This window comes from Paramormyrops kingsleyae, chromosome 1 (genome assembly GCF_048594095.1).
Source record: "Paramormyrops kingsleyae isolate MSU_618 chromosome 1, PKINGS_0.4, whole genome shotgun sequence".
NCBI classification, from domain to species: Eukaryota; Metazoa; Chordata; class Actinopteri; order Osteoglossiformes; family Mormyridae; genus Paramormyrops; species Paramormyrops kingsleyae.
This window is the reverse complement of record NC_132797.1, coordinates 25261474-25279595: the sequence shown is the minus strand read 5'-3', so window position 1 is coordinate 25279595 and position 18122 is coordinate 25261474. Positions and strand designations below refer to the sequence as shown.

The following is an 18122-nucleotide window of genomic DNA, read 5'->3' as shown; positions in this document are numbered from 1 at the left end:
GCCATCCTTAGGTCGCTGGTTCATCTCCGGCTCGAAGGAACTGCATCATTGTCAAGGTTGCTCACAAGCAACAGACAATATTTATTAAACCGACATTCTACACTTACTGAACAAACTGCTCCTTCGATAGCTCAGCTGGCAGAGCGGTGGACTGTAGATATAGTATGATGGCTATCCGTAGGTCGCTGGTTCAACTCCGGTTCGAAGGACTTGTATCATTTTCACAATGCCAAGTCTGCTCACAAGCAACAGACAATATTTATTAAACCCACATTCTACACTTACTGAATAGACTGCTCCTTCGATAGCTCAGCTGGCAGAGCGGAGGACTGTAGATATAGTATGATGGCTATCCTTAGGTCGCTGGTTCAACTCCGGCTCGAAGGACTTGTATCATTTTCACGATGCCAAGCTTGCTCACAAGCAACAGACAATATTTATTAAACCCACATTCTATACTTATTGAATGTACCGCTCCTTCGATAGCTCAGCTGGCAGAGCGGAGGACTGTAGGTATAGTATGATGGCTATCCTTAGGTCGCTAGTTCAACTCCGGCTCGAAGGATTTGTATCATCATTTTCACGATGCCAAGCTTGCTCACAAGAACCGGAAAATATTTATTAAACCCACATTCTACACTGACTTAATGTACTGCTCCTTCGATAGCTCAGCTGGCAGAGCGGAGGACTGTAGATGTAGTGTGATGGTCATCCTTAGGTAGCTGGTTCAACTTTTCACGATGCCAAGTTTGCTCACAAGCAACAGACAATATTTATTAAACCCACATTCTACACTTATTAAATGGACTGCTCCTTCGATAGCTCAGCTGGCAGAGCGGAGGACTGTAGGTACAGTATGATGGCTATCCTTAGGTCGCTGGTTCAACTCCGGCTCGAAGGATTTGTATCATTTTCACGATGCCAAGCTTGCTCACAAGGAACAGACCATATTTATTAAACCCACATTCTACACTTGCTTAATGTACTGCTCCTTCGATGGCTCAGCTGGCAGAGTGGAGGACTGTAGATGTAGTATAATGGCCATCCTTAGGTCGCTGGTTTGACTCCAGCTCGAAGGAGCTGCATCATTTTCACGATGCCAAGTTTGCTCACAAGCAACAGACAATATTTATTAAACCCACATTCTACACTAACACCACAGACTACTCCTTCGATAGCTCAGCTGGCAGAGCGGAGAACTGTAGTTATAGTATGATGGCTATCCTTAGGTCGCTGGTTCAACTCCGGCTCGAAGGAACTGCATCATTGTCAAGATTGCTCACAAGCAACAGACAATATTTATTAAACCGACATTCTACACTTACTGAACAAACTGCTCCTTCGATAGCTCAGCTGGCAGAGCGGAGGACTGTAGATATAATAAGATGGCTATCCTTAGGTCGCTGGATCAACTCCGGCTCGAAGGACTTGTAACCTTTTTCACGATGCCAAGTTTGCTCACAAGCAACAGACAATATTTATTAAACCAACATTCTACACTTATTGAATGTACTGCTCCTTCGATAGCTCAGCTGGCAGAGCGGAGGACTGTAGATGTAATATGATGGCTATCCTTAGGTCGCTGGTTCAGCTCCGGCTCGAAGGAGCTGCATCAATTTCACAATGCCTAGTTTGCTCACAAGCAACAGACAATTTTTATTAAACCCACATTATACACTAACACCACAGACTACTCCTTCGATAGCTCAGCTGGCAGAGCGGAGGACTGTAGATATAGTATGATGGCTATCCTTAGGTCGCCGGTTCAACTCCGGCTCGAAGAAACTGCATCATTTTCACGATGCCAAGTTTGCTCACAAGCAACAGACAATATTTATTAAACCCACATTCTACACTTATTAAATGGACTGCTCCTTCGATAGCTCAGCTGGCAGAGCGGAGGACTGTAGATAGAGTATGATGGCTATCCTTAGGTCGCTGGTTCAACTCCGGCTCGAAGGAGCTGCATCATTTTCACAATGCCAAGTTTGCTCACAAGCAACAGACGATATTTATTAAACCCACATTCTACACTTACTGAATGTACTGCTCCTTCGATAGCTCAGCTGGCAGAGCGGAGGACTGTAGATGTAGTATGATGGCCATCCTTAGGTCGCTGGTTCAATTCTGGCTCGAAGGACTTGTATCATTTTCTCAATGCCAAGTCTGCTCACAAGCAACAGACAATATTTATTAAACCCACATTCTACACTCACTGAATAGACTGCTCCTTCGATAGCTCAGCTGGCAGAGCGGAGGACTGTAGATGTAGTATGATGGCCATCCTTAGGTCGCTGGTTCAACTCCGGCTCGAAGGAGCTGCATCATTTTCACGATGCCAAGTTTGCTCACAAGCAACAGACAATGTTAAACCCACATTCTACACTTACTGAACAGACTGCTCCTTCGATAGCTCAGCTGTCAGAGCGGAGGACTGTAGATATAGTTAGACGGCTATCCTTAGGTCGCTGGATCAACTCCGGCTCGAAGGACTTGTATCATTTTCACGATGCCAAGTTTGCTCACAAGCAACAGACAATTTTTATTAAACCCACATTATACACTAAACCCACATTATACACTAACACCACAGACTACCCCTTCGATAGCTCAGCTGGCAGAGCGGAGGACTGTAGATATAGTATGATGGCTATCCTTAGGTCGCTGGTTCAACTCCGGCTCAAAGGATTTGTATCATTTTCACGATGCCAAGCTTGCTCACATGAACCGGAAAATGTTTATTAAACCCACATTCTACACTTACTTAAGGTACTGCTCCTTCGATAGCTCAGCTGGCAGAGCGGAGGACTGTAGATATAGTATGATGGCTATCCTTAGGTAGCTGGGTCAACTCTGGCTCGATGGACTTGTATTATTTTCTCAATGCCAAGTCTGCTCACAAGCAACAGACAATATTTATTAAACCCACATTCTACACTTGCTGAATAGACTGCTCCTTCGATAGCTCAGCTGGCAGAGTGGAAAACTGTAGATACAGTATGATGGCTATCCTTAGGTAACTGGTTCAACTCCGGCTCGAAGTATTTGTATCATTTTCACGATGCCAAGCTTGCTCACAAGCAACAGAAAATATTTATTAAACCCACATTCTACACTGACTTAATGTACTGCTCCTTCGATAGCTCAGCTGGCAGAGCGGAGGACTGTAGATGTAGTATGATGGCCATCCTTAGGTCGCTGGTTCAACTCCGGCTCGAAGGAACTGCATCATTTTCACGATGCCAAGTTTGCTCACAAGCAACAGACAATATTTATTAAACCCACATTCTACACTTACTGAACAGACTGCTCCTTCGATAGCTCAGCTGGCAGAGCGGAGGACTGTAGATGTAGTATGATGGCCATCCTTAGGTCGCTGGTTCAGCTCCGGCTGGAATGAACTGCATCATTTTCACGATGCCAAGTTTGCTCACAAGCAACAGACAATATTTATTAAACCCACATTCAATTCTTATTGAATGTACGGCTCCTTCGATAGCTCAGCTGGCAGAGCGGAGGACTGTAGATATAGTATGATGGCTATCCTTAGGTCGCTGGTTCAACTCCGGCTCGAAGGATTTGTATCATTTTCACGATGCCAAGCTTGCTCACATGAACCGGAAAATATTTATTAAACCCACATTCTACACTTACTTAATGTACTGCTCCTTCGATAGCTCAGCTGGCAGAGCGGAGGACTGTAGATATAGTATGATGGCTATCCTTAGGTAGCTGGGTCAACTCTGGCTCGAAGGACTTGTATTATTTTCTCAATGCCAAGTCTGCTCACAAGCAACAGACAATATTTATTAAACCCACATTCTACACTCACTGAATAGACTGCTCCTTCGATAGCTCAGCTGGCAGAGTGGAGGACTGTAGATACAGTATGATGGCTATCCTTAGGTCGCTGGTTCAACTCCGGCTTGAAGGACTTGTATTATTTTCTCAATGCCAAGTCTGCTCACAAGCAACAGACAATATTTATTAAACCCACATTCTACACTTACTGAATAGACTGCTCCTTCGATAGCTCAGCTGGCAGAGTGGAGAACTGTGGATACAGTATGATGGCTATCCTTAGGTAGCTGGTTCAACTCCGGCTCGAAGTATTTGTATCATTTTCACGATGCCAAGCTTGCTCACAAGCAACAGACAATATTTATTAAACCCACATTCTACACTGACTTAATGTACTGCTCCTTCGATAGCTCAGCTGGCAGAGCGGAGGACTGTAGATGTAGTATGATGGCCATCCTTAGGTCGCTGGTTCAACTCCGGCTCGAAGGAACTGCATCATTGTCAAGGTTGCTCACAAGCAACAGACAATATTTATTAAACCGACATTCTACACTTACTGAACAAACTGCTCCTTCGATAGCTCAGCTGGCAGAGCGGTGGACTGTAGATATAGTATGATGGCTATCCGTAGGTCGCTGGTTCAACTCCGGTTCGAAGGACTTGTATCATTTTCACAATGCCAAGTCTGCTCACAAGCAACAGACAATATTTATTAAACCCACATTCTACACTTACTGAATAGACTGCTCCTTCGATAGCTCAGCTGGCAGAGCGGAGGACTGTAGATATAGTATGATGGCTATCCTTAGGTTGCTGGTTCAACTCCGGCTCGAAGGACTTGTATCATTTTCACGATGCCAAGCTTGCTCACAAGCAACAGACAATATTTATTAAACCCACATTCTATACTTATTGAATGTACCGCTCCTTCGATAGCTCAGCTGGCAGAGCGGAGGACTGTAGATATAGTATGATGGCTATCCTTAGGTCGCTGGTTCAACTCCGGCTCGAAGGATTTGTATTATCATTTTCACGATGCCAAGCTTGCTCACAAGAACCGGAAAATATTTATTAAACCCACATTCTACACTGACTTAATGTACTGCTCCTTCGATAGCTCAGCTGGCAGAGCGGAGGACTGTAGATGTAGTGTGATGGTCATCCTTAGGTAGCTGGTTCAACTTTTCACGATGCCAAGTTTGCTCACAAGCAACAGACAATATTTATTAAACCCACATTCAACACTTATTAAATGGACTGCTCCTTCGATAGCTCAGCTGGCAGAGCGGAGGACTGTAGGTACAGCATGATGGCTATCCTTAGGTCGCTGGTTCAACTCCGGCTCGAAGGATTTGTATCATTTTCACGATGCCAAGCTTGCTCACAAGGAACAGACCATATTTATTAAACCCACATTCTACACTTGCTTAATGTACTGCTCCTTCGATGGCTCAGCTGGCAGAGTGGAGGACTGTAGATGTAGTATAATGGCCATCCTTAGGTCGCTGGTTCGACTCCAGCTCGAAGGAGCTGCATCATTTTCACGATGCCAAGTTTGCTCACAAGCAACAGACAATATTTATTAAACCCACATTCTACACTAACACCACAGACTACTCCTTCGATAGCTCAGCTGGCAGAGCGGAGGACTGTAGTTATAGTATGATGGCTATCCTTAGGTCGCTGGTTCAACTCCGGCTCGAAGGAACTGCATCATTGTCAAGATTGCTCACAAGCAACAGACAATATTTATTAAACCGACATTCTACACTTACTGAACAAACTGCTCCTTCGATAGCTCAGCTGGCAGAGCGGAGGACTGTAGATATAATAAGATGGCTATCCTTAGGTCGCTGGATCAACTCCGGCTCGAAGGACTTGTAACCTTTTTCACGATGCCAAGTTTGCTCACAAGCAACAGACAATATTTATTAAACCAACATTCTACACTTATTGAATGTACTGCTCCTTCGATAGCTCAGCTGGCAGAGCGGAGGACTGTAGATATAATATGATGGCTATCCTTAGGTCGCTGGTTCAGCTCCGGCTCGAAGGAGCTGCATCAATTTCACAATGCCTAGTTTGCTCACAAGCAACAGACAATTTTTATTAAACCCACATTATACACTAACACCACAGACTACTCCTTCGATAGCTCAGCTGGCAGAGCGGAGGACTGTAGATAGAGTATGATGGCTATCCTTAGGTCGCTGGTTCAACTCCGGCTCGAAGGAGCTGCATCATTTTCACAATGCCAAGTTTGCTCACAAGCAACAGACGATATTTATTAAACCCACATTCTACACTTACTGAATATACTGCTCCTTCGATAGCTCAGCTGGCAGAGCGGAGGACTGTAGATGTAGTATGATGGCCATCCTTAGGTCGCTGGTTCAATTCTGGCTCGAAGGACTTGTATCATTTTCTCAATGCCAAGTCTGCTCACAAGCAACAGACAAAATTTATTAAACCCACATTCTACACTCACTGAATAGACTGCTCCTTCGATAGCTCAGCTGGCAGAGCGGAGGACTGTAGATGTAGTATGATGGCCATCCTTAGGTCGCTGGTTCAACTCTGGCTCGAAGGAGCTGCATCATTTTCACGATGCCAAGTTTGCTCACAAGCAACAGACAATATTAAACCCACATTCTACACTTACTGAACAGACTGCTCCTTCGATAGCTCAGCTGTCAGAGCGGAGGACTGTAGATATAGTTAGACGGCTATCCTTAGGTCGCTGGATCAACTCCGGCTCGAAGGACTTGTATCATTTTCACGATGCCAAGTTTGCTCACAAGCAGCAGACAATTTTTATTAAACCCGCATTATACACTAAACCCACATTATACACTAACACCACAGACTACCCCTTCGATAGCTCAGCTGGCAGAGCGGAGGACTGTAGTTATAGTATGATGGCTATCCTTAGGTCGCTGGTTCAACTCCGGCTCGAAGGAACTGCATCATTGTCAAGATTGCTCACAAGCAACAGACAATATTTATTAAACCCACATTCTACACTTACTGAACAGACTGCTCCTTCGATAGCTCAGCTGGCAGAGCGGAGGACTGTAGATATAGTATGATGGCTATCCTTAGGTCGCTGGTTCAACTCCGGCTCGAAGGACTTGTATCATTTGCACGATGCCTAGCTTGCTCACAAGCAACAGACAATATTTATTAAACCCACATTCTATACTTATTGAATGTACGGCTCCTTCGATAGCTCAGCTGGCAGAGCGGAGGACTGTAGATATAGTATGATGGCTATCCTTAGGTCGCTGGTTCAACTCCGGCTCAAAGGATTTGTATCATTTTCACGATGCCAAGCTTGCTCACATGAACCGGAAAATATTTATTAAACCCACATTCTACACTTACTTAAGGTACTGCTCCTTCGATAGCTCAGCAGGCAGAGCGGAGGACTGTAGATATAGTATGATGGCTATCCTTAGGTCGCTGGTTCAACTCCGGCTCGAAGGACTTGTATTATTTTCTCGATGCCAAGTCTGCTCACAAGCAACAGACAATATTTATTAAACCCACATTCTACACTTGCTGAATAGACTGCTCCTTCGATAGCTCAGCTGGCAGAGTGGAGAACTGTAGATACAGTATGATGGCTATCCTTAGGTAGCTGGTTCAACTCCGGCTCGAAGTATTTGTATCATTTTCACGATGCCAAGCTTGCTCACAAGCAACAGACAATATTTATTAAACCCACATTCTACACTGACTTAATGTACTGCTCCTTCGATAGCTCAGCTGGCAGAGCGGAGGACTGTAGATGTAGTATGATGGCCATCCTTAGGTCGCTGGTTCAACTCCGGCTCGAAGGAACTGCATCATTTTCACGATGCCAAGTTTGCTCACAAGCAACAGACAATATTTATTAAACCCACATTCTACACTTACTGAACAGACTGCTCCTTCGATAGCTCAGCTGGCAGAGCGGAGGACTGTAGATGTAGTATGATGGCCATCCTTAGGTCGCTGGTTCAGCTCCGGCTGGAATGAACTGCATCATTTTCACGATGCCAAGTTTGTTCACAAGCAACAGACAATATTTATTAAACCCACATTCTACACCTACTGAACAGACTGCTCCTTCGATAGCTCAGCTGGCAGAGTGGAAGACTGTAGATATAGTATGATGACTATCCTTAGGTCGCTGGTTCAATTCCGGCTCAAAGGACTTGTATCATTTTCACGATGCCAAGTTTGCTCACAAGCAACAGACAATATTTATTAAACCCACATTCTACACTAACACCGCAGACTACTCCTTCAATAGCTCAGCTGGCAGAGCGGAGGACTGTAGATATAGTATGATGGCTATCCTTAGGTCGCTGGTTCAACTCCGGCTCGAAGGACTTGTATCATTTTCACGATGCCAAGCTTGCTCACAAGCAACAGACAATATTTATTAAACCCACATTCTATTCTTATTGAATGTACGGCTCCTTCGATAGCTCAGCTGGCAGAGCGGAGGACTGTAGATATAGTATGATGGCTATCCTTAGGTCGCTGGTTCAACTCCGGCTCGAAGGATTTGTATCATTTTCACGATGCCAAGCTTGCTCACATGAACCGGAAAATATTTATTAAACCCACATTCTACACTTACTTAATGTACTGCTCCTTCGATAGCTCAGCTGGCAGAGCGGAGGACTGTAGATATAGTATGATGGCTATCCTTAGGTAGCTGGGTCAACTCTGGCTCGAAGGACTTGTATTATTTTCTCAATGCCAAGTCTGCTCACAAGCAACAGACAATATTTATTAAACCCACATTCTACACTCACTGAATAGACTGCTCCTTCGATAGCTCAGCTGGCAGAGTGGAGGACTGTAGATACAGTATGATGGCTATCCTTAGGTCGCTGGTTCAACTCCGGCTCGAAGGACTTGTATTATTTTCTCAATGCCAAGTCTGCTCACAAGCAACAGACAATATTTATTAAACCCACATTCTACACTTACTGAATAGACTGCTCCTTCGATAGCTCAGCTGGCAGAGTGGAGGACTGTGGATTCAGTATGATGGCTATCCTTAGGTAGCTGGTTCAACTCCGGCTCGAAGTATTTGTATCATTTTCACGATGCCAAGCTTGCTCACAAGCAACAGACAATATTTATTAAACCCACATTCTACACTGACTTAATGTACTGCTCCTTCGATAGCTCAGCTGGCAGAGTGGAGGACTGTAGATGTAGTATGATGGCCATCCTTAGGTCGCTGGTTCAACTCCGGCTCGAAGGAACTGCATCATTGTCAAGATTGCTCACAAGCAACAGACAATATTTATTAAACCGACATTCTACACTTACTGAACAAACTGCTCCTTCGATCGCTCAGCTGGCAGAGCGGAGGACTGTAGATATAATAAGATGGCTATCCTTAGGTCGCTGGATCAACTCCGGCTCGAAGGACTTGTAACCTTTTTCACGATGCCAAGTTTGCTCACAAGCAACAGACAATATTTATTAAACCAACATTTTACACTTATTGAATGTACTGCTCCTTCGATAGCTCAGCTGGCAGAGCGGAGGACTGTAGATATAATATGATGGCTATCCTTAGGTCGCTGGTTCAGCTCCGGCTCGAAGGAGCTGCATCAATTTCACAATGCCTAGTTTGCTCACAAGCAACAGACAATTTTTATTAAACCCACATTATACACTAACACCACAGACTACTCCTTCGGTAGCTCAACTGGCAGAGCGGAGGACTGTAGATATAGTATGATGGCTATCCTTAGGTCGCTGGTTCAACTCCGGCTCGAAGAAACTGCATCATTTTCACGATGCCAAGTTTGCTCACAAGCAACAGACAATATTTATTAAACCCACATTATACACTTATTAAATGGACTGCTCCTTCGATAGCTCAGCTGGCAGAGCGGAGGACTGTAGATAGAGTATGATGGCCATCCTTAGGTCGCTGGTTCAACTCCGGCTCGAAAGAGCTGCATCATTTTCACAATGCCAAGTTTGCTCACAAGCAACAGACGATATTTATTAAACCCACATTCTACACTTATTGAATGTACTGCTCCTTCGATAGCTCAGCTGGCAGAGCGGAGGACTGTAGGTACAGCATGATGGCTATCCTTAGGTCGCTGGTTCAACTCCGGCTCGAAGGATTTGTATCATTTTCACGATGCCAAGCTTGCTCACAAGGAACAGACCATATTTATTAAACCCACATTCTACACTTGCTTAATGTACTGCTCCTTCGATGGCTCAGCTGGCAGAGTGGAGGACTGTAGATGTAGTATAATGGCCATCTTTAGGTCGCTGGTTCGACTCCAGCTCGAAGGAGCTGCATCATTTTCACGATGCCAAGTTTGCTCACAAGCAACAGACAATATTTATTAAACCCACATTCTACACTAACACCACAGACTACTCCTTCGATAGCTCAGCTGGCAGAGCGGAGGACTGTAGTTATAGTATGATGGCTATCCTTAGGTCACTGGTTCAACTCCGGCTCGAAGGAACTGCATCATTGTCAAGATTGCTCACAAGCAACAGACAATATTTATTAAACCGACATTCTACACTTACTGAACAAACTGCTCCTTCGATAGCTCAGCTGGCAGAGCAGAGGACTGTAGATATAATAAGATGGCTATCCTTAGGTCGCTGGATCAACTCCGGCTCGAAGGACTTGTAACCTTTTTCACGATGCCAAGTTTGCTCACAAGCAACAGACAATATTTATTAAACCAACATTCTACACTTATTGAATGTACTGCTCCTTCGATAGCTCAGCTGGCAGAGCGGAGGACTGTAGATATAATATGATGGTTATCCTTAGGTCGCTGGTTCAGCTCCGGCTCGAAGGAGCTGCATCAATTTCACAATGCCTAGTTTGCTCACAAGCAACAGACAATTTTTATTAAACCCACATTATACACTAACACCACAGACTACTCCTTCGATAGCTCAGCTGGCAGAGCGGAGGACTGTAGATAGAGTATGATGGCTATCCTTAGGTCGCTGGTTCAACTCCGGCTCGAAGGAGCTGCATCTTTTTCACAATGCCAAGTTTGCTCACAAGCAACAGACGATATTTATTAAACCCACATTCTACACTTACTGAATGTACTGCTCCTTCGATAGCTCAGCTGGCAGAGCGGAGGACTGTAGATGTAGTATGATGGCCATCCTTAGGTCGCTGGTTCAATTCTGGCTCGAAGGACTTGTATCATTTTCTCAATGCCAAGTCTGCTCACAAGCAACAGACAATATTTATTAAACCCACATTCTACACTCACTGAATAGACTGCTCCTTCGATAGCTCAGCTGGCAGAGCGGAGGACTGTAGATGTAGTATGATGGCCATCCTTAGGTCGCTGGTTCAACTCCGGCTCGAAGGAGCTGCATCATTTTCACGATGCCAAGTTTGCTCACAAGCAACAGACAATATTAAACCCACATTCTTCACTTACTGAACAGACTGCTCCTTCGATAGCTCAGCTGTCAGAGCGGAGGACTGTAGATATAGTTAGACGGCTATCCTTAGGTCACTGGTTCAACTCCGGCTCGAAGGAACTGCATTATTGTCAAGATTGCTCACAAGCAACAGACAATATTTATTAAACCGACATTCTACACTTACTGAACAAACTGCTCCTTCGATAGCTCAGCTGGCAGAGCGGAGGACTGTAGATATAATAAGATGGCTATCCTTAGGTCGCTGGATCAACTCCGGCTCGAAGGACTTGTAACCTTTTTCACGATGCCAAGTTTGCTCACAAGCAACAGACAATATTTATTAAACCAACATTCTACACTTATTGAATGTACTGCTCCTTCGATAGCTCAGCTGGCAGAGCGGAGGACTGTAGATATAATATGATGGCTATCCTTAGGTCGCTGGTTCAGCTCCGGCTCGAAGGAGCTGCATCAATTTCACAATGCCTAGTTTGCTCACAAGCAACAGACAATTTTTATTAAACCCACATTATACACTAACACCACAGACTACTCCTTCGATAGCTCAGCTGCCAGAGCGGAGGACTGTAGATATAGTATGATGGCTATCCTTAGGTCGCTGGTTCAACTCCGGCTCGAAGGAGCTGCATCTTTTTCACAATGCCAAGTTTGCTCACAAGCAACAGACGATATTTATTAAACCCACATTCTACACTTACTGAATGTACTGCTCCTTCGATAGCTCAGCTGGCAGAGCGGAGGACTGTAGATGTAGTATGATGGCCATCCTTAGGTCGCTGGTTCAATTCTGGCTCGAAGGACTTGTATCATTTTCTCAATGCCAAGTCTGCTCACAAGCAACAGACAATATTTATTAAACCCACATTCTACACTCACTGAATAGACTGCTCCTTCGATAGCTCAGCTGGCAGAGCGGAGGACTGTAGATGTAGTATGATGGCCATCCTTAGGTCGCTGGTTCAACTCCGGCTCGAAGGAGCTGCATCATTTTCACGATGCCAAGTTTGCTCACAAGCAACAGACAATATTAAACCCACATTCTACACTTACTGAACAGACTGCTCCTTCGATAGCTCAGCTGTCAGAGCGGAGGACTGTAGATATAGTTAGACGGCTATCCTTAGGTCGCTGGATCAACTCCGGCTCGAAGGACTTGTATCATTTTCACGATGCCAAGTTTGCTCACAAGCAACAGACAATTTTTATTAAACCCACATTATACACTAAACCCACATTATACACTAACACCACAGACTACCCCTTCGATAGCTCAGCTGGCAGAGCGGAGGACTGTAGTTATAGTATGATGGCTATCCTTAGGTCGCTGGTTCAACTCCGGCTCGAAGGAACTGCATCATTGTCAAGATTGCTCACAAGCAACAGACAATATTTATTAAACCCACATTCTACACTTACTGAACAGACTGCTCCTTCGATAGCTCAGCTGGCAGAGCGGAGGACTGTAGATATAGTATGATGGCTATCCTTAGGTCGCTGGTTCAACTCCGGCTCGAAGGACTTGTATCATTTGCACGATGCCAAGCTTGCTCACAAGCAACAGACAATATTTATTAAACCCACATTCTATACTTATTGAATGTACGGCTCCTTCGATAGCTCAGCTGGCAGAGCGGAGGACTGTAGATATAGTATGATGGCTATCCTTAGGTCGCTGGTTCAACTCCGGCTCAAAGGATTTGTATCATTTTCACGATGCCAAGCTTGCTCACATGAACCGGAAAATATTTATTAAACCCACATTCTACACTTACTTAAGGTACTGCTCCTTCGATAGCTCAGCTGGCAGAGCGGAGGACTGTAGATATAGTATGATGGCTATTCTTAGGTAGCTCGGTCAACTCTGGCTCGATGGACTTGTATTATTTTCTCAATGCCAAGTCTGCTCACAAGCAACAGACAATATTTATTAAACCCACATTCTACACTTGCTGAATAGACTGCTCCTTCGATAGCTCAGCTGGCAGAGCGGAGGACTGTAGATGTAGTATGATGGCCATCCTTAGGTCGCTGGTTCAACTCCGGCTCGAAGGAATTGTATCATTTTCACGATGCCAAGCTTGCTCACATGAACCGGAAAATATTTATTAAACCCACATTCTACACTTACTTAATGTACTGCTCCTTCGATAGCTCAGCTGGCAGAGCGGAGGACTGTAGATGTAGTGTGATGGTCATCCTTAGGTAGCTGGTTCAACTTTTCACGATGCCAAGTTTGCTCACAAGCAACAGACAATATTTATTAAACCCACATTCTACACTTGTTAAATGGACTGCTCCTTCGATAGCTCAGCTGGCATAGCGGAGGACTGTAGGTACAGTATGATGGCTATCCTTAGGTCGCTGGTTCAACTCCGGCTCGAAGGATTTGTATCATTTTCACGATGCCAAGCTTGCTCACAAGGAACAGACCATATTTATTAAACCCACATTCTACACTTGCTTAATGTACTGCTCCTTGGATGGCTCAGCTGGCAGAGCGGAGGACTGTAGATGTAGTATAATGGCCATCCTTAGGTCGCTGGTTCGACTCCAGCTCGAAGGAGCTGCATCATTTTCACGATGCCAAGTTTGCTCACAAGCAACAGACAATATTTATTAAACCCACATTCTACACTAACACCACAGACTACTCCTTCGATAGCTCAGCTGGCAGAGCGGTGGACTGTAGTTATAGTATGATGGCTTTCCTTAGGTCGCTGGTTCAACTCTGGCTCGAAGGAACTGCATCATTGTCAAGATTGCTCACAAGCAACAGACAATATTTATTAAACCGACATTCTACACTTACTGAATAAACTGCTCCTTCGATAGCTCAGCTGGCAGAGCGGAGGACTGTAGATATAATAAGATGGCTATCCTTAGGTCGCTGGATCAACTCCGGCTCGAAGGACTTGTAACCTTTTTCACGATGCCAAGTTTGCTCACAAGCAACAGACAATATTTATTAAACCAACATTCTACACTTATTGAATGTACTGCTCCTTCGATAGCTCAGCTGGCAGAGCGGAGGACTGTAGATGTAGTATGATGGCCATCCTTAGGTCGCTGGTTCAGCTCCGGCTGGAATGAACTGCATCATTTTCACGATGCCAAGTTTGCTCACAAGCAACAGACAATATTTATTAAACCCACATTCTACACCTACTGAACAGACTGCTCCTTCGATAGCACAGCTGGCAGAGTGGAAGACTGTAGATATAGTATGATGACTATCCTTAGGTTGCTGGTTCAATTCCGGCTCAAAGGACTTGTATCATTTTCACGATGCCAAGTTTGCTCACAAGCAACAGACAATATTTATTAAACCCACATTCTACACTAACACCGCAGACTACTCCTTCGATAGCTCAGCTGGCAGAGCGGAGGACTGTAGATATAGTATGATGGCTATCCTCAGGTCGCTCGTTCAACTCCGGCTCGAAGGACTTGTATCATTTTCACGATGCCAAGCTTGCTCACAAGCAACAGACAATATTTATTAAACCCACATTCTATTCTTATTGAATGTACGGCTCCTTCGATAGCTCAGCTGGCAGAGCGGAGGACTGTAGATATAGTATGATGGCTATCCTTAGGTCGCTGGTTCAACTCCGGCTCAAAGGATTTGTATCATTTTCACGATGCCAAGCTTGCTCACATGAACCGGAAAATATTTATTAAACCCACATTCTACACTTACTTAATGTACTGCTCCTTCGATAGCTCAGCTGGCAGAGCGGAGGACTGTAGATATAGTATGATGGCTATCCTTAGGTAGCTGGGTCAACTCTGGCTCGAAGGACTTGTATTATTTTCTCAATGCCAAGTCTGCTCTCAAGCAACAGACAATATTTATTAAACCCACATTCTACACTCACTGAATAGACTGCTCCTTCGATAGCTCAGCTGGCAGAGTGGAGGACTGTAGATACAGTATGATGGCTATCCTTAGGTCGCTGGTTCAACTCCGGGCCGAAGGACTTGTATTATTTTCTCAATGCCAAGTCTGCTCACAAGCAACAGACAATATTTATTAAACCCACATTCTACACTTACTGAATAGACTGCTCCTTCGATAGCTCAGCTGGCAGAGTGGAGGACTGTGGATACAGTATGATGGCTATCCTTAGGTAGCTGGTTCAACTCCGGCTCAAAGTATTTGTATCATTTTCACGATGCCAAGCTTGCTCACAAGCAACAGACAATATTTATTAAACCCACATTCTACACTGACTTAATGTACTGCTCCTTCGATAGCTCAGCTGGCAGAGCGGAGGACTGTAGATGTAGTATGATGGCCATCCTTAGGTCGCTGGTTCAACTCCGGCTCGAAGGAACTGCACCATTGTCAAGATTGCTCACAAGCAACCGACAATATTTATTAAACCGACATTCTACACTTACTGAACAAACTGCTCCTTCGATAGCTCAGCTGGCAGAGCGGAGGACTGTAGATATAATAAGATGGCTATCCTTAGGTCGCTGGATCAACTCCGGCTCGAAGGACTTGTAACCTTTTTCACGATGCCAAGTTTGCTCACAAGCAACAGACAATATTTATTAAACCAACATTTTACACTTATTGAATGTACTGCTCCTTCGATAGCTCAGCTGGCAGAGGGGAGGACTGTAGATATAATATGATGGCTATCCTTAGGTCGCTGGTTCAGCTCCGGCTCGAAGGAGCTGCATCAATTTCACAATGCCTAGTTTGCTCACAAGCAACAGACAATTTTTATTAAACCCACATTATACACTAACACCACAGACTACTCCTTCGGTAGCTCAGCTGGCAGAGCGGAGGACTGTAGATATAGTATGATGGCTATCCTTAGGTCGCTGGTTCAACTCCGGCTCGAAGAAACTGCATCATTTTCACGATGCCAAGTTTGCTCACAAGCAACAGACAATATTTATTAAACCCACATTCTACACTTATTAAATGGACTGCTCCTTCGATAGCTCAGCTGGCAGAGCGGAGGACTGTAGATAGAGTATGATGGCCATCCTTAGGTCGCTGGTTCAACTCCGGCTCGAAAGAGCTTCATCATTTTCACAATGCCAAGTTTGCTCACAAGCAACAGACGATATTTATTAAACCCACATTCTACACTTACTGAATGTACTGCTCCTTCGATAGCTCAGCTGGCAGAGCGGAGGACTGTAGATGTAGTATGATGGCCATCCTTAGGTCGCTGGTTCAACTCTGGCTCGAAGGACTTGTATCACTTTCTCAATGCCAAGTCTGCTCACAAGCAACAGACAATATTTATTAAACTCACATTCTACACTCACTGAATAGACTGCTCCTTCGATAGCTCAGCTGGCAGAGCGGAGGACTGTAGATGTACTATGATGGCCATCCTTAGGTCGCTGGTTCAACTCCGGCTCGAAGGAGCTGCATCATTTTCACGATGCCAAGTTTGCTCACAAGCAACAGACAATATTTATTAAACCCACATTCTACACTTACTGAACAGACTGCTCCTTCGATAGCTCAGCTGGCAGAGCGGAGGACTGTAGATATAGTATGATGGCTATCCTTAGGTCGCTGGTTCAACTCCAGCTCGAAGGACTTGTATCATTTTCACGATGCCAAGCTTGCTCACAAGCAACAGACAATATTTATTAAACCCACACTCTATACTTATTGAATGTACGGCTCCTTCGATAGCTCAGCTGGCAGAGCGGAGGACTGTAGATATAGTATGATGGCTATCCTTAGGTCGCTGGTTCAACTCCGGCTCAAAGGATTTGTATCATTTTCACGATGCCAAGCTTGCTCACATGAACCGGAAAATATTTATTAAACCCACATTCTACACTTACTTAATGTACTGCTCCTTCGATAGCTCAGCTGGCAGAGCGGAGGACTGTAGATATAGTATGATGGCTATCCTTAGGTAGCTGGGTCAACTCCGGTTCGAAGGACTTGTATTATTTTCTCAATGCCAAGTCTGCTCACAAGCAACAGACAATATTTATTAAACCCACATTCTACACTCACTGAATAGACTGCTCCTTCGATAGCTCAGCTGGCAGAGTGGAGTACTGTAGATACAGTATGATGGCTATCCTTAGGTAGCTGGTTCAACTCCGGCTCGAAGTATTTGTATCATTTTCACGATGCCAAGCTTGCTCACAAGCAACAGACAATATTTATTAAACCCACATTCTACACTAACACCGCAGACTACTCCTTCGATAGCTCAGCTGGCAGAGCGGAGGACTGTAGATATAGTATGATGGCTATCCTTAGGTCGCTGGTTCAACTCCGGCTCGAAGGACTTGTATCATTTTCACGATGCCAAGCTTGCTCACAAGCAACAGACAATATTTATTAAACCCACATTCTATACTTATTGAATGTACGGCTCCTTCGATAGCTCAGCTGGCAGAGCGGAGGACTGTAGATATAGTATGATGGCTATCCTTAGGTCGCTGGTTCAACTCCGGCTCAAAGGAATTGTATCATTTTCACGATGCCAAGCTTGCTCACATGAACCGGAAAATATTTATTAAACCCACATTCTACACTTACTTAATGTACTGCTCCTTCGATAGCTCAGCTGGCAGAGCGGAGGACTGTAGATGTAGTGTGATGGTCATCCTTAGGTAGCTGGTTCAACTTTTCACGATGCCAAGTTTGCTCACAAGCAACAGACAATATTTATTAAACCCACATTCTACACTTGTTAAATGGACTGCTCCTTCGATAGCTCAGCTGGCAGAGCGGAGGACTGTAGGTACAGTATGATGGCTATCCTTAGGTCGCTGGTTCAACTCCGGCTCGAAGGATTTGTATCATTTTCACGATGCCAAGCTTGCTCACAAGGAACAGACCATATTTATTA

At 44.7% G+C, this 18122-nt stretch overlaps 50 non-coding genes across 50 annotated transcripts; all 50 read left to right on the top strand.

The window, feature by feature from the left end:
• The first annotated feature begins 120 nt into the window (after positions 1–120).
• trnay-gua (transfer RNA tyrosine (anticodon GUA)) lies at positions 121–209 on the top strand. The gene is given in 2 exon segments: positions 121–157; positions 174–209. It is a non-coding gene; the product is annotated as a tRNA-Tyr (tRNA).
• An 89-nt stretch (positions 210–298) lies between these two features.
• trnay-gua (transfer RNA tyrosine (anticodon GUA)) lies at positions 299–387 on the top strand. The gene is given in 2 exon segments: positions 299–335; positions 352–387. It is a non-coding gene; the product is annotated as a tRNA-Tyr (tRNA).
• Positions 388–812: 425 nt separating this feature from the next.
• On the top strand, positions 813–901 carry trnay-gua (transfer RNA tyrosine (anticodon GUA)). The gene is given in 2 exon segments: positions 813–849; positions 866–901. It is a non-coding gene; the product is annotated as a tRNA-Tyr (tRNA).
• A 437-nt stretch (positions 902–1338) lies between these two features.
• trnay-gua (transfer RNA tyrosine (anticodon GUA)) lies at positions 1339–1427 on the top strand. The gene is given in 2 exon segments: positions 1339–1375; positions 1392–1427. It is a non-coding gene; the product is annotated as a tRNA-Tyr (tRNA).
• A 268-nt stretch (positions 1428–1695) lies between these two features.
• Positions 1696–1784, top strand: trnay-gua (transfer RNA tyrosine (anticodon GUA)). The gene is given in 2 exon segments: positions 1696–1732; positions 1749–1784. It is a non-coding gene; the product is annotated as a tRNA-Tyr (tRNA).
• An 89-nt stretch (positions 1785–1873) lies between these two features.
• Positions 1874–1962, top strand: trnay-gua (transfer RNA tyrosine (anticodon GUA)). The gene is given in 2 exon segments: positions 1874–1910; positions 1927–1962. It is a non-coding gene; the product is annotated as a tRNA-Tyr (tRNA).
• Positions 1963–2051: 89 nt separating this feature from the next.
• trnay-gua (transfer RNA tyrosine (anticodon GUA)) lies at positions 2052–2140 on the top strand. Its single transcript is given in 2 exon segments — positions 2052–2088; positions 2105–2140. It is a non-coding gene; the product is annotated as a tRNA-Tyr (tRNA).
• Positions 2141–2229: 89 nt separating this feature from the next.
• trnay-gua (transfer RNA tyrosine (anticodon GUA)) lies at positions 2230–2318 on the top strand. Its single transcript is given in 2 exon segments — positions 2230–2266; positions 2283–2318. It is a non-coding gene; the product is annotated as a tRNA-Tyr (tRNA).
• Positions 2319–3133: 815 nt separating this feature from the next.
• On the top strand, positions 3134–3222 carry trnay-gua (transfer RNA tyrosine (anticodon GUA)). Its single transcript is given in 2 exon segments — positions 3134–3170; positions 3187–3222. It is a non-coding gene; the product is annotated as a tRNA-Tyr (tRNA).
• A 267-nt stretch (positions 3223–3489) lies between these two features.
• On the top strand, positions 3490–3578 carry trnay-gua (transfer RNA tyrosine (anticodon GUA)). Its single transcript is given in 2 exon segments — positions 3490–3526; positions 3543–3578. It is a non-coding gene; the product is annotated as a tRNA-Tyr (tRNA).
• A 267-nt stretch (positions 3579–3845) lies between these two features.
• trnay-gua (transfer RNA tyrosine (anticodon GUA)) lies at positions 3846–3934 on the top strand. Its single transcript is given in 2 exon segments — positions 3846–3882; positions 3899–3934. It is a non-coding gene; the product is annotated as a tRNA-Tyr (tRNA).
• A 267-nt stretch (positions 3935–4201) lies between these two features.
• Positions 4202–4290, top strand: trnay-gua (transfer RNA tyrosine (anticodon GUA)). Its single transcript is given in 2 exon segments — positions 4202–4238; positions 4255–4290. It is a non-coding gene; the product is annotated as a tRNA-Tyr (tRNA).
• Positions 4291–4371: 81 nt separating this feature from the next.
• Positions 4372–4460, top strand: trnay-gua (transfer RNA tyrosine (anticodon GUA)). The gene is given in 2 exon segments: positions 4372–4408; positions 4425–4460. It is a non-coding gene; the product is annotated as a tRNA-Tyr (tRNA).
• An 89-nt stretch (positions 4461–4549) lies between these two features.
• On the top strand, positions 4550–4638 carry trnay-gua (transfer RNA tyrosine (anticodon GUA)). Its single transcript is given in 2 exon segments — positions 4550–4586; positions 4603–4638. It is a non-coding gene; the product is annotated as a tRNA-Tyr (tRNA).
• An 89-nt stretch (positions 4639–4727) lies between these two features.
• On the top strand, positions 4728–4816 carry trnay-gua (transfer RNA tyrosine (anticodon GUA)). The gene is given in 2 exon segments: positions 4728–4764; positions 4781–4816. It is a non-coding gene; the product is annotated as a tRNA-Tyr (tRNA).
• A 247-nt stretch (positions 4817–5063) lies between these two features.
• trnay-gua (transfer RNA tyrosine (anticodon GUA)) lies at positions 5064–5152 on the top strand. Its single transcript is given in 2 exon segments — positions 5064–5100; positions 5117–5152. It is a non-coding gene; the product is annotated as a tRNA-Tyr (tRNA).
• An 89-nt stretch (positions 5153–5241) lies between these two features.
• trnay-gua (transfer RNA tyrosine (anticodon GUA)) lies at positions 5242–5330 on the top strand. Its single transcript is given in 2 exon segments — positions 5242–5278; positions 5295–5330. It is a non-coding gene; the product is annotated as a tRNA-Tyr (tRNA).
• Positions 5331–5419: 89 nt separating this feature from the next.
• Positions 5420–5508, top strand: trnay-gua (transfer RNA tyrosine (anticodon GUA)). The gene is given in 2 exon segments: positions 5420–5456; positions 5473–5508. It is a non-coding gene; the product is annotated as a tRNA-Tyr (tRNA).
• Positions 5509–5589: 81 nt separating this feature from the next.
• Positions 5590–5678, top strand: trnay-gua (transfer RNA tyrosine (anticodon GUA)). The gene is given in 2 exon segments: positions 5590–5626; positions 5643–5678. It is a non-coding gene; the product is annotated as a tRNA-Tyr (tRNA).
• Positions 5679–5946: 268 nt separating this feature from the next.
• On the top strand, positions 5947–6035 carry trnay-gua (transfer RNA tyrosine (anticodon GUA)). Its single transcript is given in 2 exon segments — positions 5947–5983; positions 6000–6035. It is a non-coding gene; the product is annotated as a tRNA-Tyr (tRNA).
• An 89-nt stretch (positions 6036–6124) lies between these two features.
• Positions 6125–6213, top strand: trnay-gua (transfer RNA tyrosine (anticodon GUA)). The gene is given in 2 exon segments: positions 6125–6161; positions 6178–6213. It is a non-coding gene; the product is annotated as a tRNA-Tyr (tRNA).
• Positions 6214–6672: 459 nt separating this feature from the next.
• On the top strand, positions 6673–6761 carry trnay-gua (transfer RNA tyrosine (anticodon GUA)). Its single transcript is given in 2 exon segments — positions 6673–6709; positions 6726–6761. It is a non-coding gene; the product is annotated as a tRNA-Tyr (tRNA).
• An 81-nt stretch (positions 6762–6842) lies between these two features.
• trnay-gua (transfer RNA tyrosine (anticodon GUA)) lies at positions 6843–6931 on the top strand. Its single transcript is given in 2 exon segments — positions 6843–6879; positions 6896–6931. It is a non-coding gene; the product is annotated as a tRNA-Tyr (tRNA).
• A 267-nt stretch (positions 6932–7198) lies between these two features.
• trnay-gua (transfer RNA tyrosine (anticodon GUA)) lies at positions 7199–7287 on the top strand. The gene is given in 2 exon segments: positions 7199–7235; positions 7252–7287. It is a non-coding gene; the product is annotated as a tRNA-Tyr (tRNA).
• A 267-nt stretch (positions 7288–7554) lies between these two features.
• Positions 7555–7643, top strand: trnay-gua (transfer RNA tyrosine (anticodon GUA)). Its single transcript is given in 2 exon segments — positions 7555–7591; positions 7608–7643. It is a non-coding gene; the product is annotated as a tRNA-Tyr (tRNA).
• Positions 7644–8266: 623 nt separating this feature from the next.
• Positions 8267–8355, top strand: trnay-gua (transfer RNA tyrosine (anticodon GUA)). The gene is given in 2 exon segments: positions 8267–8303; positions 8320–8355. It is a non-coding gene; the product is annotated as a tRNA-Tyr (tRNA).
• A 267-nt stretch (positions 8356–8622) lies between these two features.
• On the top strand, positions 8623–8711 carry trnay-gua (transfer RNA tyrosine (anticodon GUA)). The gene is given in 2 exon segments: positions 8623–8659; positions 8676–8711. It is a non-coding gene; the product is annotated as a tRNA-Tyr (tRNA).
• Positions 8712–8978: 267 nt separating this feature from the next.
• On the top strand, positions 8979–9067 carry trnay-gua (transfer RNA tyrosine (anticodon GUA)). The gene is given in 2 exon segments: positions 8979–9015; positions 9032–9067. It is a non-coding gene; the product is annotated as a tRNA-Tyr (tRNA).
• A 616-nt stretch (positions 9068–9683) lies between these two features.
• trnay-gua (transfer RNA tyrosine (anticodon GUA)) lies at positions 9684–9772 on the top strand. The gene is given in 2 exon segments: positions 9684–9720; positions 9737–9772. It is a non-coding gene; the product is annotated as a tRNA-Tyr (tRNA).
• Positions 9773–9861: 89 nt separating this feature from the next.
• Positions 9862–9950, top strand: trnay-gua (transfer RNA tyrosine (anticodon GUA)). Its single transcript is given in 2 exon segments — positions 9862–9898; positions 9915–9950. It is a non-coding gene; the product is annotated as a tRNA-Tyr (tRNA).
• Positions 9951–10217: 267 nt separating this feature from the next.
• trnay-gua (transfer RNA tyrosine (anticodon GUA)) lies at positions 10218–10306 on the top strand. The gene is given in 2 exon segments: positions 10218–10254; positions 10271–10306. It is a non-coding gene; the product is annotated as a tRNA-Tyr (tRNA).
• An 81-nt stretch (positions 10307–10387) lies between these two features.
• trnay-gua (transfer RNA tyrosine (anticodon GUA)) lies at positions 10388–10476 on the top strand. The gene is given in 2 exon segments: positions 10388–10424; positions 10441–10476. It is a non-coding gene; the product is annotated as a tRNA-Tyr (tRNA).
• A 268-nt stretch (positions 10477–10744) lies between these two features.
• trnay-gua (transfer RNA tyrosine (anticodon GUA)) lies at positions 10745–10833 on the top strand. Its single transcript is given in 2 exon segments — positions 10745–10781; positions 10798–10833. It is a non-coding gene; the product is annotated as a tRNA-Tyr (tRNA).
• An 89-nt stretch (positions 10834–10922) lies between these two features.
• trnay-gua (transfer RNA tyrosine (anticodon GUA)) lies at positions 10923–11011 on the top strand. Its single transcript is given in 2 exon segments — positions 10923–10959; positions 10976–11011. It is a non-coding gene; the product is annotated as a tRNA-Tyr (tRNA).
• An 89-nt stretch (positions 11012–11100) lies between these two features.
• Positions 11101–11189, top strand: trnay-gua (transfer RNA tyrosine (anticodon GUA)). Its single transcript is given in 2 exon segments — positions 11101–11137; positions 11154–11189. It is a non-coding gene; the product is annotated as a tRNA-Tyr (tRNA).
• Positions 11190–11444: 255 nt separating this feature from the next.
• On the top strand, positions 11445–11533 carry trnay-gua (transfer RNA tyrosine (anticodon GUA)). Its single transcript is given in 2 exon segments — positions 11445–11481; positions 11498–11533. It is a non-coding gene; the product is annotated as a tRNA-Tyr (tRNA).
• Positions 11534–11979: 446 nt separating this feature from the next.
• trnay-gua (transfer RNA tyrosine (anticodon GUA)) lies at positions 11980–12068 on the top strand. The gene is given in 2 exon segments: positions 11980–12016; positions 12033–12068. It is a non-coding gene; the product is annotated as a tRNA-Tyr (tRNA).
• An 89-nt stretch (positions 12069–12157) lies between these two features.
• trnay-gua (transfer RNA tyrosine (anticodon GUA)) lies at positions 12158–12246 on the top strand. Its single transcript is given in 2 exon segments — positions 12158–12194; positions 12211–12246. It is a non-coding gene; the product is annotated as a tRNA-Tyr (tRNA).
• A 281-nt stretch (positions 12247–12527) lies between these two features.
• trnay-gua (transfer RNA tyrosine (anticodon GUA)) lies at positions 12528–12616 on the top strand. Its single transcript is given in 2 exon segments — positions 12528–12564; positions 12581–12616. It is a non-coding gene; the product is annotated as a tRNA-Tyr (tRNA).
• An 81-nt stretch (positions 12617–12697) lies between these two features.
• trnay-gua (transfer RNA tyrosine (anticodon GUA)) lies at positions 12698–12786 on the top strand. The gene is given in 2 exon segments: positions 12698–12734; positions 12751–12786. It is a non-coding gene; the product is annotated as a tRNA-Tyr (tRNA).
• A 445-nt stretch (positions 12787–13231) lies between these two features.
• Positions 13232–13320, top strand: trnay-gua (transfer RNA tyrosine (anticodon GUA)). Its single transcript is given in 2 exon segments — positions 13232–13268; positions 13285–13320. It is a non-coding gene; the product is annotated as a tRNA-Tyr (tRNA).
• A 422-nt stretch (positions 13321–13742) lies between these two features.
• On the top strand, positions 13743–13831 carry trnay-gua (transfer RNA tyrosine (anticodon GUA)). Its single transcript is given in 2 exon segments — positions 13743–13779; positions 13796–13831. It is a non-coding gene; the product is annotated as a tRNA-Tyr (tRNA).
• Positions 13832–14090: 259 nt separating this feature from the next.
• On the top strand, positions 14091–14179 carry trnay-gua (transfer RNA tyrosine (anticodon GUA)). Its single transcript is given in 2 exon segments — positions 14091–14127; positions 14144–14179. It is a non-coding gene; the product is annotated as a tRNA-Tyr (tRNA).
• A 1336-nt stretch (positions 14180–15515) lies between these two features.
• On the top strand, positions 15516–15604 carry trnay-gua (transfer RNA tyrosine (anticodon GUA)). The gene is given in 2 exon segments: positions 15516–15552; positions 15569–15604. It is a non-coding gene; the product is annotated as a tRNA-Tyr (tRNA).
• Positions 15605–15685: 81 nt separating this feature from the next.
• Positions 15686–15774, top strand: trnay-gua (transfer RNA tyrosine (anticodon GUA)). The gene is given in 2 exon segments: positions 15686–15722; positions 15739–15774. It is a non-coding gene; the product is annotated as a tRNA-Tyr (tRNA).
• Positions 15775–16220: 446 nt separating this feature from the next.
• Positions 16221–16309, top strand: trnay-gua (transfer RNA tyrosine (anticodon GUA)). Its single transcript is given in 2 exon segments — positions 16221–16257; positions 16274–16309. It is a non-coding gene; the product is annotated as a tRNA-Tyr (tRNA).
• Positions 16310–16576: 267 nt separating this feature from the next.
• On the top strand, positions 16577–16665 carry trnay-gua (transfer RNA tyrosine (anticodon GUA)). The gene is given in 2 exon segments: positions 16577–16613; positions 16630–16665. It is a non-coding gene; the product is annotated as a tRNA-Tyr (tRNA).
• An 89-nt stretch (positions 16666–16754) lies between these two features.
• trnay-gua (transfer RNA tyrosine (anticodon GUA)) lies at positions 16755–16843 on the top strand. The gene is given in 2 exon segments: positions 16755–16791; positions 16808–16843. It is a non-coding gene; the product is annotated as a tRNA-Tyr (tRNA).
• A 623-nt stretch (positions 16844–17466) lies between these two features.
• trnay-gua (transfer RNA tyrosine (anticodon GUA)) lies at positions 17467–17555 on the top strand. The gene is given in 2 exon segments: positions 17467–17503; positions 17520–17555. It is a non-coding gene; the product is annotated as a tRNA-Tyr (tRNA).
• A 422-nt stretch (positions 17556–17977) lies between these two features.
• trnay-gua (transfer RNA tyrosine (anticodon GUA)) lies at positions 17978–18066 on the top strand. Its single transcript is given in 2 exon segments — positions 17978–18014; positions 18031–18066. It is a non-coding gene; the product is annotated as a tRNA-Tyr (tRNA).
• Positions 18067–18122: the final 56 nt, after the last annotated feature.